At 53.5% G+C, this 15852-nt stretch overlaps 1 protein-coding gene across 4 annotated transcripts in view; it reads right to left on the bottom strand.

Annotated features, from left to right (window-relative positions):
• RASSF2 (Ras association domain family member 2) overlaps positions 1-13697 on the bottom strand; it is a 37203-nt gene extending 23506 nt beyond the window's left edge. Inside the window, exon 1 of one of the 4 annotated variants that reach the window (XM_037051702.1) lies at positions 13323-13697. The gene's annotated coding sequence lies outside the window, so the exon portion shown is untranslated. Of the gene's footprint in view, positions 1-3630; positions 3654-5166; positions 5396-13322 lie in introns of those variants that run through there. The other 3 variants (XM_037051701.1, XM_037051703.1, XM_037051704.1) reach the window with 3 other exon arrangements.
• Positions 13698-15852: the final 2155 nt, after the last annotated feature.

The raw sequence follows: 15852 nt of genomic DNA, 5'->3' as shown, positions 1-15852 counted from the left end.
GTCTGCCTCAAGGGCAACATCTGCCTCTCTCTTCAGAAACTTCCCAACCACCACCACAAATCACTGGCTACCTCCAGCCAGCTCGGGGGAGAAAACAGAAAAAGAGAAGTCATATAAATTTACATACACTTTAAGGCAAACCCAGCAGCAGAGCTGACAATGGGCCGGAAGTTTTGAGTTTGATCCCACACTCCCTAAACAGAAGATTGTTCCCACACAAGGAAGAGTCAGAGGAAGCCGCGATTGGTGCTGGAATGTGGAGGACACTTCCTCCGGGGTGCCTGCCAAGATCTGCAGCCTCGGAGGGAAGGATCCGCTCTGCTGGCTGGTTGCGACTCTTCTGCCTTCTCGGTCACTATTAAAAATTCACGGCCCTGGCCCCGGCCAGGTGGCTCAGTTGGATGGAGCATCATTCCACACACCAAAAAGTTGTGGGTTCTATTTCCGGTCAGGGCACATACATAGGTTGCAGGTTAGATCCCAGCAGGGAGTGTGGTCTGGGCACGTACAGGAGGCGACTGATAGATTATTTCTTTATCACATTGATGTTCCTCTGTCTCCCTTTTCTCTCTCTCCGAAATCAACTTAAAAAACATATCCTCAGGTGAGGATTAAAAAATAAAAAGAACTTACAGCCCCTCCCTGGGCTCCAAAATACCTTGTAAAAACTGTTCGCCAGCACCAAGTCGGAGGTGAGCCTCCCAGGCCCTCGTCATAGTGGAGACACACCGGGGCCACCAACCAGTCTCTGGCACTGACTTCACGCCCTGGCAGAGTGTTTTGGGTGCTTCTCAGCTCCACTATATGCCTGGGTGATGCCATCTAGCCAGCCAGTGGAACCTAATATGTCCCATGGGGAGACCCATCCATGCTTCCTGCCTGCTTCAAAGACAACCTGGAGGTACGGCTGTCCCTAAGAGCACAGAGAATGTCTCGACAAACGGAAGATTCCTAAGCCCCTGAGTACGATGACATCCCAGTCCCAGAGAACTTTCTGGGCCTGCATTTCACACTCTGTGAGTGTGCCCATGCTCCGCCTCAGACCCAAGCACACTCACATGTTCTCTGGACCCTGAGCCAGAACTCAGCTGTCCCTCCAAACGGGATCTGCCCCTGGGCAGTGTTGCGGGGACGGGAGCTCACACCTCAGCCTGTCCTCCAATCAGCACTTAATCCCACACAGAAGCCCATTCTTACAGCTGGTGTTTCTTGTCCCTCCTGGATCTGGAGGCCCTTCTCTCTGGACCCCCCAGTTCCCAGACTGGGCCTTTCTCCTGCAAATTTTCTTATTATCATTATTTCTTTGGGGGATGGAGGGGTTCAACAGCCAGACCAAGGAAAAGCTAACCTGGGGTTTTAGGTCCGGGGGGGATTCCTCGAGGCACAGCCTGAAGTGAGGATTCTCATGCATGGGATTTACTGAGGACGTGTTTTCAGGAGAAGCCCGTTACGGGAGCGAGGGCAGCAGGACCGGGAGTGACGAGGGCCCCGCTGGAGTCCAGCCACAGCCTGATCCCAGGGCAGCTGCAGGGTGTGGACAGCTCCACAGAGCTGTCCCACCTGAGCCCAGCAGGCCTGGCATGTGTACCTCTGTGCCAGCCAGTCACTGACCACAGGCCACCCCCTCAGAGAAGGGCCTGAGATCCCAGGCATTTCCCAGCAAGAGCAGCTCTCAAGACTAGGGAGCAGCTAAAACACCCATAACACGACAGATAAGGGGGGTCCTGGTGGGGACCAGCGTTGCCCACTACACCTGCCCCATGTCTGGCCTTGAAGCAGCTCCTGGCTTTGTCACCCTCTCCCACCCACCCTCTGGCTGGGGGGAAACAGCAGCTCACACAGGACCACCAGGTGCAGGGCAGGGCTGACCCGGAGCAATGGGGACAGACTGGCCCGAACTCTGGACCAACTCTAAATCCTGAAGCTGTTGCAGGAAGGACCCCTTCCTGTTCCTTTTCACGGGTGTTTCCAGCCTCCCACTCCAGGCCTTCCAAGTAAATGAAATTCACCAGCTCAGCTTCCTGCAAAGGGGGCAAATATCAAACCCTCAAGAAGCTGGAGCAGGTGGGAAAAGTCATCCCAAGCTCACTCCAAACAGAGCAGAATCTCCTCTGTTCCTGGCTGTTGGTTCCTCCAAGCTCCAGGGCCCTCACTCCCTTTCTGCCAGGGGAGCCCAGATAACCCAGGGCAGTTAATCAGGTGTTGGAGTATCCACGGCACGTGGGTTAATTGCTATACAGTTCCAGCCTAGAGACAAGTGCCTCTCAGCTGACTTATCAACTGCTAAGTCCCCAGAGCAGAGGGGACAAATCCTGGCAGCAAAGTCCAAGGTGAGATGACCACCTCCCCACCTTTAGTGGTTTATTTGGTTTCCATCTCCTAAACTGTCTTCCTGGTTGTATAGCGGGAGCCAGGCCCCTCCGCACTCCCACCTCGGCTCCCAGCATAGGATGGACAGCGGAGCACAACCTCTAAGAAAGTAGAGCTAGGGAAAGAGACAGGCTTTTCCTACGGGAAGGGAGGGCTTTCCACAAAAACCTACCCAGGGGGCCACCCACAGAGCCACCCCGTGACTGGGGAGAGGGCTGTGCAAAGGGCTGGGCCTCAGCGGAAACCCAACGGGGAAGGAGGAACGGCTGCCCCTGAGACACCACGGGACATCTCAGAGGTTCTAATTCTGGATCCTCTTTAGACTCTCCCAGGGTGGGGGTGAGGGGAGATGAGGTGGTGAGAGAGATCGATTTAAAATCCCTGACATCCAAGCTGTAACTCAGACCAATCCTGTCAGACTCTCTGAGTGGCGGGGGAAGGGGGGGGGAGACCATTTTAAAAGCCTCCCCAGGTGGTTGCCAATGTACAACCAGAACCCAGAACCAGCGTGAAATCGGATAGGAATAGAGACCAAGGACACCCACAAATGCCTCGCAAAGCAGCTTTTCAAGAATGAAGAAAACAGGATTTTCTAAAGGCGAACAGAGATTTGTCTTGAGTGCCCCCCGCCATAACAAATATTTCAAGGCGATAAGGGGACAATTGTGCAGCATCCCCAGACGGCCAGGGTATGCAGCCAACCAAAGGGGGAGTCACGCAAAGCCAGGCACCACGGCACAGAAGCCAGGAAGCCAGCCCTGGGCCCCAGATGCAAAGGAAATGCTCGCTCGAGGCCGGCAACTTCCCCTTCTGGGGCCTGTCCCCACCTCTTCTCTGAACACTGCCCTGCCTTCTGGGGACAATCTGGAGCTCCTGGGCTGGATAAGAAAGTTATCCAACACAGTGCTTCATACTACAGTGCTACAGACTGTCCCATCGCGTCTCCTGAAGGACTCTGCTTTGCGACCAGGCAGCTTTGACAGAGGAGATAGTGCTGGCCCCTCTGTAGTTTGGTCCCCTGGTACAGGGACAGGAAGAAGTGCAGATGGCAAACAGGAAACCCCAGCTCTATTGCACCACTCGAGGAATGAGACTTGAGCCATGGCCTGGAGCCCAGCCAAGATCTAAAGATTACAAGAATTTCCACCTCCTGTTTTCCGAACCTGAGCCTGTCCTGGACATGGGCAAAATGTGGGCCGCCCTGGAAGGAAACAGGGCACACTTTGCCCCCTGCCTGCATCCAATAAAAGGCCCACTTACTGGCCAGGCCCATGTCCTCTCTGGGACCTGATCACCCCATAGATCCCTGACCCTCACTTCCATAAAAGTACCTCCATCCCCTTCCCCACCCCTGGTGTTGGGGCTGCGGAGACCCACCCACACAGCTCTCCCAGTCACTCTGCTCCAGGAAGGGTCTAAGCATCAGACACCACCAAAGGGAAAGTTAAGGTCAAGTGTTCTGCGTATGTGTACTGCACTTTCTCCGCTTTGCTGTGACTAGGAATAAAAGGCTTTGCCCCGCCCTATCCCAAAGAATGTTAAGTATCAAAGAAGAGGGAGGGAAAAGGCATGTGGAAAAGACTGGCTTGCCCTGCCTAAAAAGAGATGGCACTTACCTACAGGCAGATAAGGGCTTAGGAAAGGGCTTAGCTCAAGAGACCTGGCAGAAGATTAGTTGCAAAAGGCCCTGGGCACCTTTCTCCACACCCCTACCCACCCCCAAATCAGGAGCAGAACAGTCACAGTACTATTATTGTGAATAGACGGCTACCACAAATGTGAGCTTACTGCAGGCTACCACCTGCTTCAACTCAGTTAATCCCCACAACCACTCCAGGAAGAAAGAAAGAAACCCCAACGCCCCAGTTGTGCAGGTGACCCAAAGCACAAGGAATGGAAGTAACTTGCCAGAAACACCGCCAGGAAGTGGCAAAGCTGGGGTGCCAACCCAGGAATGTGCAGCTGCAAAGCAGACCCCGCTTTACGGCAGCTTCTGTGCAAGTGAAGAGGAAGAGCTCTCAGCTGAAAAGCACCCGACCCAGTCATTTCAGAGTGGTTGTCACATCTGAGAACCTATCAGAATCCCCCAAAGGACTCTTTAAAATACAGAGGCTGCCACCCCTTCCCCTCCCCCAGTTTCTGTTTCTGTCCTTCTGGAGTGAGGTCTGAGAACGGACATTTCTAACAAGCTCCCAGTGGATGCTGGCGCTGCCGGCAATGAGACTCTAGATGCCTAACCTTACTCCCTGTAGGAATCCAGAAGGAAGGCTTTATTTTTACCACTTTACAGGTAAGGAAACAGACGGTCCCAGAGATTGGGTGACTTACGCCAGGTCACAGAGCTAACATGAACCCACGTCATGAACTCCTTCCCCGGTGCCCCAGCTAAGCCTGGACATGCGGGCTCCACGCAGGACAGGTGGGTGCAACCAGCTTCCGCAGCTCACAGCAGGTGAGTGAGTGACTGGCCTAATGGAAGAGCTGTAGGGAAAGCAGACCTTTCAGGGGTCAGGGATGAAGACACTTATTCATAGACCAGGGTACTTACAATGTCCCAGAGCCACACACCTCAAAAGCGTCTCATCCTCTGTCTAAAGAATGAGCTACCCCTCACACTCATGGGACCCACAAACTACATGTCCCCCGACCCAGAAAAAGCCTGGGGACCTGACTAATGACAGGTACAAGGCCCCTGCTGACCAGAAACCTCACTTTCAGATGAGATGGGGTGCGTTCAGGGTGGTATGGCCATAGACAGAAACCTCACTTTCAAAAGGCGGCCCTAGCCTGGCCCACCTGCCAGATGAGGAACTGAGATTCAACAGGTGGCCGAGCTGGGATCCCCGCACCAGCTCGGTCTGCAAAGCCCCTCCTCTTTCCCAGGGCGGCTCCTGCTCAGGTCTCTGTGGCAGCTCAGGCTTTCCACACTTGGACCTGAATTCCCAGTGGGATTGGGGAAGATCTGAAGAAAAGGTCCTCGGACTCTGCCGGGGAAGGCCTGCCTCCTACTCCCACACCAGTGGGAGAGAAGGGGTGGCCAGGTCAGTGACCTGGGAAGTCACTACCGAGAAGCACCCAGTCAGCTCACAGGCCCAGATGACCAACTACTTGTTTGTAGAGAAATCCTAAGGGCATCTATAAGCTTTTGACCTGGATGAATGTTAGGAACCCAAAGGCTCTTCTTAGCCTAATATCAGAGAATGAGGGAGTTTGAGTGAGACTAAAAAAGGCCTAAAGGAAGTAAAACCTCCAGACGGAAAAAGCTGTGTGTGTGTGTGTGTATAAGGATGGATGTGTGAGGAGACTATATGGAGCGTGTGTGTGTGTCTGTGTGTCTGTGTGTGTGTGTGTGTGTGTGTGTGTGTGTGTGTGTGTAATTAAGACTCTGGCCCAGAGAAACCAAAGACCCAGAAGTGAATCTTCCAATACCCACACATCCCCAGGGAAGAGTGCAGTCACATCTGCCTCCCAAAGCAGCACCTACATCACCTGCAACCAAGGGGCCCTGGCAAGATGTACCCCTTGTGGGCTAACAGCCAGCAACATGTGAAATTCTGTGTGACTCAGAGGAAAGAATGGGAAGTTGGTGGAAGCAACAACTGGCCCTAATAAGGCAAATAAGACGTAGCATTCCTTGACCTGCATTTCTCAAAATTGAGGGCTATTTTTTAAGGGTAGTTCCACATCCTAAGTGGGGAAGAGCAAATTAATCTTTCCTCCAGCCCAGTAATTACAGGAATTCAGTGGAGCCCCAGGAGAGCTGGGGGCCTGCATCGGCCACGCACTCCGGAACCCCAGTTGGCTGCAGGTTAGTGTCTCAGCTCTGCCGGGACATGCGACCTATCCTGACAGCTGAGGAAGGGCCACCTCCACTTCCCCCTCTCCTGCAAGCACAGGTTTCTTTCTGGCCACACTTCCTGTTTCCTGAGCGATTTCTACTCATCTCTGACCTCACATCCCCTTCCTTGGGGAACCCCAACAGTTCTTCCTTTTTTGGTGCTGTAGCCTGACCCTCTTTGTGTGCGGAGATCTTGGGGTTTCCCCTCCTTGCTACCTGGGGCCAGAACTGGAAACCCAGGAGCCAGGGCCTCCTCCACCCCCAGAGTGAAGGCTCCTTGAACTGGAGGGGCAGTCCAGTGGGGAGAGTGAAGGAAGGGTCCCCGTGTGCTGAGCCCTCCCCTGGCGCAGCCATCACGGGGTGTCTTACATCCACCCCTCTTGAGCCTCATTTACACCCTGCAACTGCACAGAGAAATTCACCTTCACACAGCAGATCTCTTACCCCCTCATATTACCAGGGCAGACGGCATGTCCAGGGGTTTCCAGAACATCTCCAGGAAGCTGAGGGGAAGTTTCAGCTGACTAATTCTAACAGAAAACCAGCGCCACAAAAAGCAGAACTTCTCCTCAAAATGGCCTTCAGGGGCTAACAGTTTCTTTACAGTTCCCCAACTTTCTGGCCATAAAAACGCAACTCCTACCGGGCAGACGGAACACAGGTAGAGCCGGGTAAAGAGCGTTCTAAAGAGCCCAGTGGGTACATGTGCGCCTCCCAGACCTACATTCATTCCCTCAGCAACTCAGTGGAGGGCCAGGTAGGCCCTTCTGGGAGCTCAGTTAATAAGGAACTTAAAGCATTTTCCACAGGACCAGGTGTCCTAGAGCAAAGTCACTTGACCCACCAGAATAGAGCCACACGACCTGGTTTCCCAGTTCTGGGTCCAGAAACTTCCCAACGTCCTGTCACCTCAGACTCGACCTGAAGCGTGCACACCACCTCTCCTGCCTCCCCCCACCCCACTGCACCATACGCCTGATTACCCCGTCACATGCACAAACTGTCACATGCACAACCCATCACTCGCACAACCCATCACATGCCCAAGAGAGCGATCCCTGTCCCGAACATCCCTACCATCAACTGTAAGATCCTGTATGGAGCTTTAGGAAGAGAGAGCCCATAATCTGAGGCTACCACCCAGATGGTACTTCGGGCCTCTGGGACCCCACCTGCTAAAGTCTTCCCCTACCCCAGCCAGGCCAACCCTGCCTGAGCACAAACACTCAGCACCTATACCCATAGCCACTGTGTGGGTGTTTCGCAGAGTTGGAAACACACAAAGAATGCTGGAAATAGAAAGGCTGAAGCACTTGTTCTCAGTCCTCAAGGAACATGGTGGCAGCCACCCAGTCCACTTTGTTGGGGCCTCACTCACTGCAGGGCAGCTGGGAATCCCAAGCAACCCTCTCAATTCCACTCCCACGCACACAAGACGCTGGGACAAGACAACTCGGCAGCAGTGGGCCTGGGGCTCAAGGCCCAGCTGCCAGCGACCAGCAAGACACAACCGAGGTCATCTCTAGGCCGGCAGGGCTGCTCACCAACCCCTGGCCGCCCGCCTTAGTCCTGCCATGCGGAGACCCAGGTCAGACCCTGACCCCTACCCCAGGTGATGGCGGGAGGGGCAGGAAGATGGCCAAGACCTTGTGACCCTGCCTGACTGAAGCAAAACTACTGAGACCAAACACCACAACTCTCTCCCAGGCTTTCTCTTTCCTTTTCTTTTTATTATACATGTAAAACAAACATTTTTTTAAATATAGGTAACCAAAAAGATTATGATCCACAAAAAGAGTAATTCCACTTCTGTGAGGTACCCAGACGCGGCAAATTCACACAGACATTAAGCAGAACAGAAGTTAACAGGGGCTGGGGTGGGGGGCGGAGGGTAGGGAATGGGGGGAAGTGGAAAGTTAGTGTCATGGGTACAGAGTTTCTGTCTGGGATAATTGAAAAGGTCTGGAAATGGACAGTGGTGATGGTTGTACAAGACTGTGAGTGCATTTAATGCATTTAATGCTAAGACTGTGATCTGAATGTTTGACGTCCTCCCAAAACTCGTATGTCACAATCCTAACCCGCAATGTGACGGTACAGTCATCCCTTGGTATCCTCAGAGGGTGGGTTCCAGGACCGCCATGATGCCAAAATCCTTGGATGCTCAAGTCCCTTATATAAAATGGCTTAGAATGCATTTGCATATAACCTATACATATTCTCCCATATACTTGAAACCATCTCTAGATTACTTATAATACAATGTAAATGCTATGTAAATAGTTGTTATAGTGTATTGTTTAGAGAATAATGTTCTGTACAGATACAACCATTATAGGCCCAACTACATAGAACACATCAGAAATAAGATAATATTTCTCCACCCCCCAACCCCTGAGTACTTTACATCCACACTTGGCTGAGTCCATGAATGAAGAACACACAAACATGGAGAGCCAACTATGTTAGGAGGTGGGGCCTCTGAGGGGTGATTAGGTCATGAGGGTGGAGCCCTCATGCATAGGATTAGTGCCCTTATTAAAGAGACCCCACAGAGCCCTTTATCCCCTTCCACCATGTAAGGATATAATGAGAAGTCTACAGTCTGGAAGAGGGCCTTCATCCGACCTGCTGACACCGTGATCTTGACCTCTAGCCTCCAGAACTATGAGAAATAAATTTCTGTTGTCTGTAAATCACTCAGGTTGTGGTCTTTGGTAATAGCAGCCTCAAAGAACTGAGACAGCTACTAAGTTGCCTAGAGCACCATCCTGATCTGCTAAAGTTGTAGGTTCAATCCCCTGTCAGGGCACATACAAGAATAAAATGATTAGAAGGGTAAATTTTCCAATATGTGTATTTTACCATAATTAAATATTAAAATATTTAATACAAAAAGATTAAGATTAAAATCTCCCTGAAGTCTACCACTCAGAGATAATACTAATAGCATTTTGCCACATATTCTTCCAGAGGCAAATACAAATGAATGGCATGGTACATTTTATAAAAATAGCATACTGTTGGTAACCTGCTTTTTAGAAGCACCTATTTTTCCATGTTAATAGATAAACATCTCCATCCTATATTTTTGGTAGCCAAATGGTATTCCAAAGTATATAGATATACTATAATTAACAAGCTAGTGGGCACTTGTTCTCCATTTTTTTTTGCTGTGATGGTTGTTATCATAGATAATGCTGCAGAGGACACCCCGTGTACCTATTCTTCTGTGCTTGTCCAATTGTACCCTTAGGATAAGGATTCCTGCAGGTGAATTGCTGAGTCAGGGACTCCCCTGGGAAGATCGCCCACAAAAGAAGCGCAGCGGGGATGCAGAATTCTGTGTTACGGAAGTCTGTTTCCCCACGTGGACTGCTCCTGGATTCCACTTGGGTGTCTCTGACGTTGCATAGTGTTTGGCGAAGGAGGGACAGTCCTTTCCATGAGAAATCATCTCCCTCCTCCCACTGCCCCACTTCCTCGGGGGACACAGCATGCCTGTGTCATGAAGTGAAATTGGCACACCAGGACGGCGGGATTTTACTGGGTTAACGCCCACTGGATCCCGGCGCCAGCAGAAAGACTCCAGCAGAGCACTAGGGTGGCCCAGCGCGGGGTGCCCCACAGTGGACAAAATAATTGTGGACACATGAAAGGTTTTCTTTTGTTAAAAGTTTTGCTCTTGGGTGGAGAGAAGGAGAAGGCAATGGACTCTTCCTAAAAAGATCAAGGGCTAGAAGGGACTAGTGGAATCATTCAACCCCTTGCTTGGAGATCAGGAAACTGAGGCCCAGAAAGACTCAGAGCATTAACATTTCAATCACCTTCAAAAGAACCCAGAAGTGTCTCACACAGAATGAATCCACCAGTTCCGGGAAGAGTCGAACATACCCTAAATTTCGACATCTAGTGCATTTTTTCCCTGCTTCCTGCGTACTACACTGGAGACTAAGACCCAAGGTCCCATCCCAGCTCAGACCCCACCAGACGTGCGCTGAGGCCGGCTCCTGCTGGCTGCAGGAGCTGATGGGGCACATTTCGGCCCAACTTAGTGTTGAGTAATGCCATGTAGCAGCCTGAAATCTGCCACAGTGTGTATATTTTCACTAAAAAAAAAACCCATCAAATAGCACAGAGCAGAGCGTTTCCCTCCCTGTGGAGCCAGCTGGTAAACATCGCAGGTCACAATCTAGATGGGAAAACCATGAGCAGGCGACCTCGGTTTGCTCACGTGGCTTGAGGACAGCACTATAATCCTCCATGGTCACTCCTAAACCCATCACAGGCCCTTTACACTAATCAGTGAGCCAGCACATGTTTGGCTGCCTGCTTGCTGTCTGCCAGGCCCCGGGCTGAGCACACAGCCCAGGATCCCTGTGAGATCGGTATCATTTCCGTCTTACACTCAAGGAACCTAACACTCAAGAGACTTCAAATGACTTTTTAACTACAGGCTAAAGCCTTTCTCAGGATGCTGGCCCCCAGAAGCTGACCCTAAGATACAGGTTCAGGCGCCAGTGGAGGCAGCGGGAAAGTGAACCAGGAAGGGAAGGCAGCCGATGAAAGAAGTTCCGAGACAGCACAGAACGTGCCCCAGTTACCCCAACAAACAGGTGAGGGGGCTGAAGTATTTAGACCCTCTCCCATCAGCCATCATCGGTTGAGGCCAAAGGCACGCGGGAGGATGCTGACATCGCTCAGTGCCACACGGCTGGAAAATGGTAGAGTACAATTCAAGCTCCAAATTCAGAACTAGTTTCATTACTCTCAGAGAATGAGCCATTTGTCAAACAAACACTTAACTGAGTACCAAGTATAGGTAAAGCACCACGCTGGTGAAGTAAAACCTACTTTGTCGAGTCACTTTGGCTTGACGCATCCCAGGGAGCGCAGGTATCTTTTTGCTCATTTTTATGAATAGAAGTAATAGAACAAGCCCTTAAAGTTACTTTGCTCGTCCCACGGGAATCAGGCAAATGCCCTTCCCGCCCCCTTCTCCTGTGACAGACTGCCCTCTCTGGTTCAACCAGTGGCCTTGGGCAGGAGTTCCGCAGCCCCACATGTCATCCCAAGCAGCTACATCAATCTGTGATTACAGGCTCGAGTCGACCATGCCCAGGATGGCCAAAAATGACCCCCTAGTGGTCCAGCCAGCTGAGTCTGAAGACTGTCCCTGTTTATTGTGCCCTGCTTTCCCTGTGCTTCCTGACCCCTCCCCTCCCCTCAATGTCCTCCATGGGAACCTACAAGCAGGCCAAATAAATGAAACCACAATCACAGGTCTGTGGTAGCTTACCCAGCCTTAAGGATTTATTTAAAAATCTTCTGAAGAGGCGGGGAGGTGTTTATATAGGCCAGGGTGTCATTGGGGTAAATCATGGGGCCATACTGTGAACAGTGGAGGGAGGCGACTGCTGCCCTGGTTTTATAAACCCGGAATGTGGCCTTTCTCAGCAACTATGTCTTGAAGACAGACTGGATGACTTGTTTTACTCCAAGTGCATGGTGGAGAGCTGCCCAGTTTTTCACTCTGGGGAGAGAGGAGAAGATGACGTGGGCAAGTCCCAGAACTGCTCTTGGATCACCCAGTTCGCACCCCACTCTCTCCACGGGCTTCTCTGGCAATCTGGTCCTGATCCTGCACCCCGCCTCAAAGTGAGCACACGTCCTGCCACTGTATCTTAGAGAGGACTGAAAGCCATAATCAGGCCAAGGTCCTCTTGTGCTTTGGTGACAGGACCCTTTTCTGGCAATCTCTGCAGTCCAGTGTTTCACACGCCAGCTCAGGCTCCAGGCTCTTCGGTCCTGGGCATCTCTCTAGCTCACCCTTTCAGCCATTCCTAGGCAGTTCACACACAGAAAGCAGACACAACGCTTGGCTCCGGGGACACCAGGAAATAAACCAAGAAATCAAAGCAAAACTAGCAGACGACTGGGAAGTCCCTGGTAGGCCAGTGCACCAGACACTAAGGAGGGCTGAAGGGCCAAAAACAAGATGTAGGGTCACCTACCACTCCCAACTCCTAAGATAACACAAACTGGAGAGGAGGTCTGAACCCCCAAACAGTAGCCATGCAGAGAGGTGGGTTCAGGAGCCCAAGCACAGAGACAGACAACCTTCAGGAAGGTGGGGATGCTGTCAGCTAGAGGTGCAGCAGGTGTGGCGGGTGCTGCATATGCCCTGGCCCACTCAGCAAGGTGTAGACAGGACACTCCCACCTTCCCTAGAAGGAGAGCATGACTGAGCACCCCATATTCCCTGGTCCCCTCCCATCTGGGCTCCCCAAAGGTGCCCCTCATCATTCTAACCGATTTCACCAGCACATAAATGAGGGCAGAAGAGTATGGGGTATGTTTACCCTGCACGGCAAAGATTATCCTACCTCCCCAATACTCAACCTCTGCTCTCCCCCAACTTGTGGAGGAGGAGTGGGACTCACCCCCAGCCTCCCCAGGGCAGGGAAACCCGAACTGTACAGCCCAGCCTCCAGGTGCCCCAGCAGGCTGCTTGCTATGCCTCCGTCTCCTGGGGCAAGAATTACCCTCTTTCCAAAAGTACCCCACCTCTCTGAACCCAGCCATCATTTGAGGCCCTCTCTATCCACACCTCCCCACCCAGCACCCCCCTCCTCCCGCCTGTCCCAGCTCCCAAGAATCAGCTGACCCATCTAGAGAAGAAAGAACAGCCGGTGCCCAGACTCATGGCCCCACTCCAGGGTCTCTGGTCCCAAATGGGTACCTCCCAGGCCAATGCCACGCAGTCTCTAGGACACAAGCTAAAAAGAATGAAGTCTCCTCAAGCAACCCAATATATCTTAGTCAAGAGAAGTGCCTTTAATTTTTCAGACCGCTGCAGAAAAAGTTCCCAGTAAGTAAATGTGGATTGATAAGTAGAATAATTCCAACCCCAGATTCCTCATCCAGATGCTCTGGAAAGAAGGCCCCTGGCTCTGGCTCACAGGCAGCTGTTTAAAACAATCATCGTTTCTAATTCTTTCCTTCCATTGTATTAAGATCCACTGTGGCAGGAACGGAGTCCCGCTCCAGGACAAATTGTTAACTTGTCAGCTCATTGGTTCAAACCTCCATTCATTAAATGGAAGGTACTCACTCTAAACTTGGCCGCTCTCCACACAGCCTCTGTCCTCTGGGAGACCACGTTCTAGAGACGCGAATTCCGGTCACCTGGGAACCAAGCGCGAGCAGCGTTGAGAAGCCTCGTGCTCAGTTCCTCCGCTCAGCGAGGTGCAAAAGTGCTGTGATCAGCCCAGGTCTCACAGAGCAACTCTGAGCAAGAGGGGACCCTCAGGTTCTCCGTCAGGCCACTGCGCCTCTCTGCTGTCCCCAGGGCTCTCTCGGCTTAGAAGCTAAATGTAAAGCAGGCACTCGAAATACAGAAGTGACTGGGGTCCGCCCAAGGCACCTGCGCTCTCCGGCGTAGAGGACAAAAAGCCCACAGACCTCGAGCGAGCACCACCTCCGGAGGCGGGCGGGCGGGAAGACCGTAAAGGGGAAGTGCCCCAGGACCAGCCCCCGCCCCGCCCCGGAGCACCCAACCTCCCCGTGCAGGCGGAGGGGGCCTGAGCGGGGCGGGGGAGGGCGGCTGGAACCCTCCTCTGGGGAAGTGTCCATTGGGCGGGAAGAAGTGGACCCGACTGAAGTCCGGGTGCCCACCCGGGCGGTCGGCGCCGGCCACCCGCGCACCTGCCGCCCTGCCCCACCTCGCCAGAGAGTCCCCGGGACCCCGGGGATGAGGTAGGGGTGCCTTCAGCCACCGCCCTTGAAGCAGACAGAAAGAAGAACCCCCAGGGCTCGGGAGGGGAGGCGAGATCAGAGCCACAAGTTTCTCCGGCCGGAAGGCGAGCGGGCTGGGGCTCCAAGCCCTAGCAGCCCCCGGGGAGTCGGCAGCCCCGGGCACCTCCCGCCACTGGGGGAGAAGGGAGGAGACCAGGCGCAGGCGAGGACTGAGGGACTGACCCAGACCCGGCAGGGGACCCTGTGGGAGAACTTTCCGCCAGGCGGGAGAGGGGCCGGGCAGAGAGGCCCGCCGGGCGCCCTGCACCTTGCGTCCCGCACGCTGCTGCCTCTGCCGCCCTGGCTCCGCGCCCCGCGCCCCGCGCCCCGCGCCTTGCCTGCGTTCCGAGACGGCTGCATCTCACGCGCGGGGTAGAGACCGTGGAGTTGGAAAGAGGGGTGCCCGGCCCGGCGTGGGGAGCTGTTCCAGCCCGAGCTGGTCGGAGGGTCAGTGGTCGGAGGGTCAGGATCAAATCCGGCGGGGCAGGGTTGTTGGCAGCCGGGGACTGGGGGGTCGGACGCCCCGCCCTCCTCGCGCCCCCTCCACCCCTCCTCGCCGTCTCGCCCGTTCCAAAGCCTTTATCTCCCCCTATCCAGTCTGATCGCCCTCCTCCCCCGCGTTCTCCAGCTCTCCATCTCTCCCCACGCCCCTTTTCCCTAGCCTTTCTTCCTCCCCTCCTCCCCCGCCCTCCCCCTCTCTCCCCTCCCCCCGGGGGGGCGGAGCTTCTCCCCTCCCTCGCAGACAATGCGGTGGCTGCGCGTCCCCCACTTCCCCGCCTTGGAGTCGGGGCTCTGGCTGTCAGCGCCTCTCCGGCCTGGGGATCGGGGGCGGGGTCAGGGGTGTGAATGCCGGGAGGGGATAAAAGTGCGAGGGTGAGGAGGGTGAACTGGCTCCCCTCACTCTTTGCTCTGCCCTCTTAGGGAGGGATAGAGTCTTGGCTCTGGTCCCTCCGCTCGCCCCGCGCTCTGACAGCCACTCCCAGGGAACAGTCACTCTGCCCCGGGGGAGCCCACCTCGAACGCCCCGGGTTTCCTAGGCGGTGGACGTAGGATTCCCCTCACTCCCCAACACCCAGGCTTATTCCAAAAAGGGTTTGAGCTGAGCAAGAGCTAAGCTAGGCCCCTCTGACTTCGCGGGCTGGCAGACGTGACAGTAATGTGAAGGAGGCCAAGAGTCTTTGTCCACCTCTCACTTCCCCCCCTTGTCCACTCCTGGACCTCGAGGGGCTCTCCGTGCCCAGGAAGCCTTAGAGCAAAGTGGGTAGGCAGCCCCCAGGATACAGCAGGATCAGCTCATCCCTCCTGGAAGCCAAACATTCCTTACTAAATTCATTGTTTGGATCTTGGAATGTGTCTCCCTTAGAAACAATATTATAACATGGGAATAAGAACAAACTGACAGTGACCAGAGGGGAGAGGGGAGGGGGGATAACCGGGGAAACAAGGGGAAAGGGCAAATCAAGGACCATGTATAAAAGACCCATGGGCATGGGCAACCGGGTGGGGATTGACTGGGGGAGCAGGGGAGGGCAATGGGGGAAAATGGGATGCCTGTAACGGAACAATAATTCTAAAAATTAAAAAAGAAAGAAAAAAGAAACAATATTATAAATGGTGATCTGCTTCCCAGGCCAGCCACAAAAGTCTTTTGAACCCAAAGCAGCTGCAGGGCGGCACTGAGAACAAGGAGGCCACTGACCAGCTTTTTCTATAGAAAAAAAATCATCTGATTCTTTCCCCTTGAGCTACAAACACAAAGCTCTCCCTTGAATTCCCCCCTACAGCCACTACTGTGTATTAGTCAAGCTTCTTTCCTTTGCAGGTAACATGAGCACCCTCCGAGGAAT

This window comes from Sturnira hondurensis, unplaced genomic scaffold, assembly GCF_014824575.4.
Source record: "Sturnira hondurensis isolate 20B ecotype Veracruz unplaced genomic scaffold, ASM1482457v3 Scaffold0007401, whole genome shotgun sequence".
NCBI classification, from domain to species: Eukaryota; Metazoa; Chordata; class Mammalia; order Chiroptera; family Phyllostomidae; genus Sturnira; species Sturnira hondurensis.
This window is presented reverse-complemented; position numbering and strand designations above follow the sequence as displayed.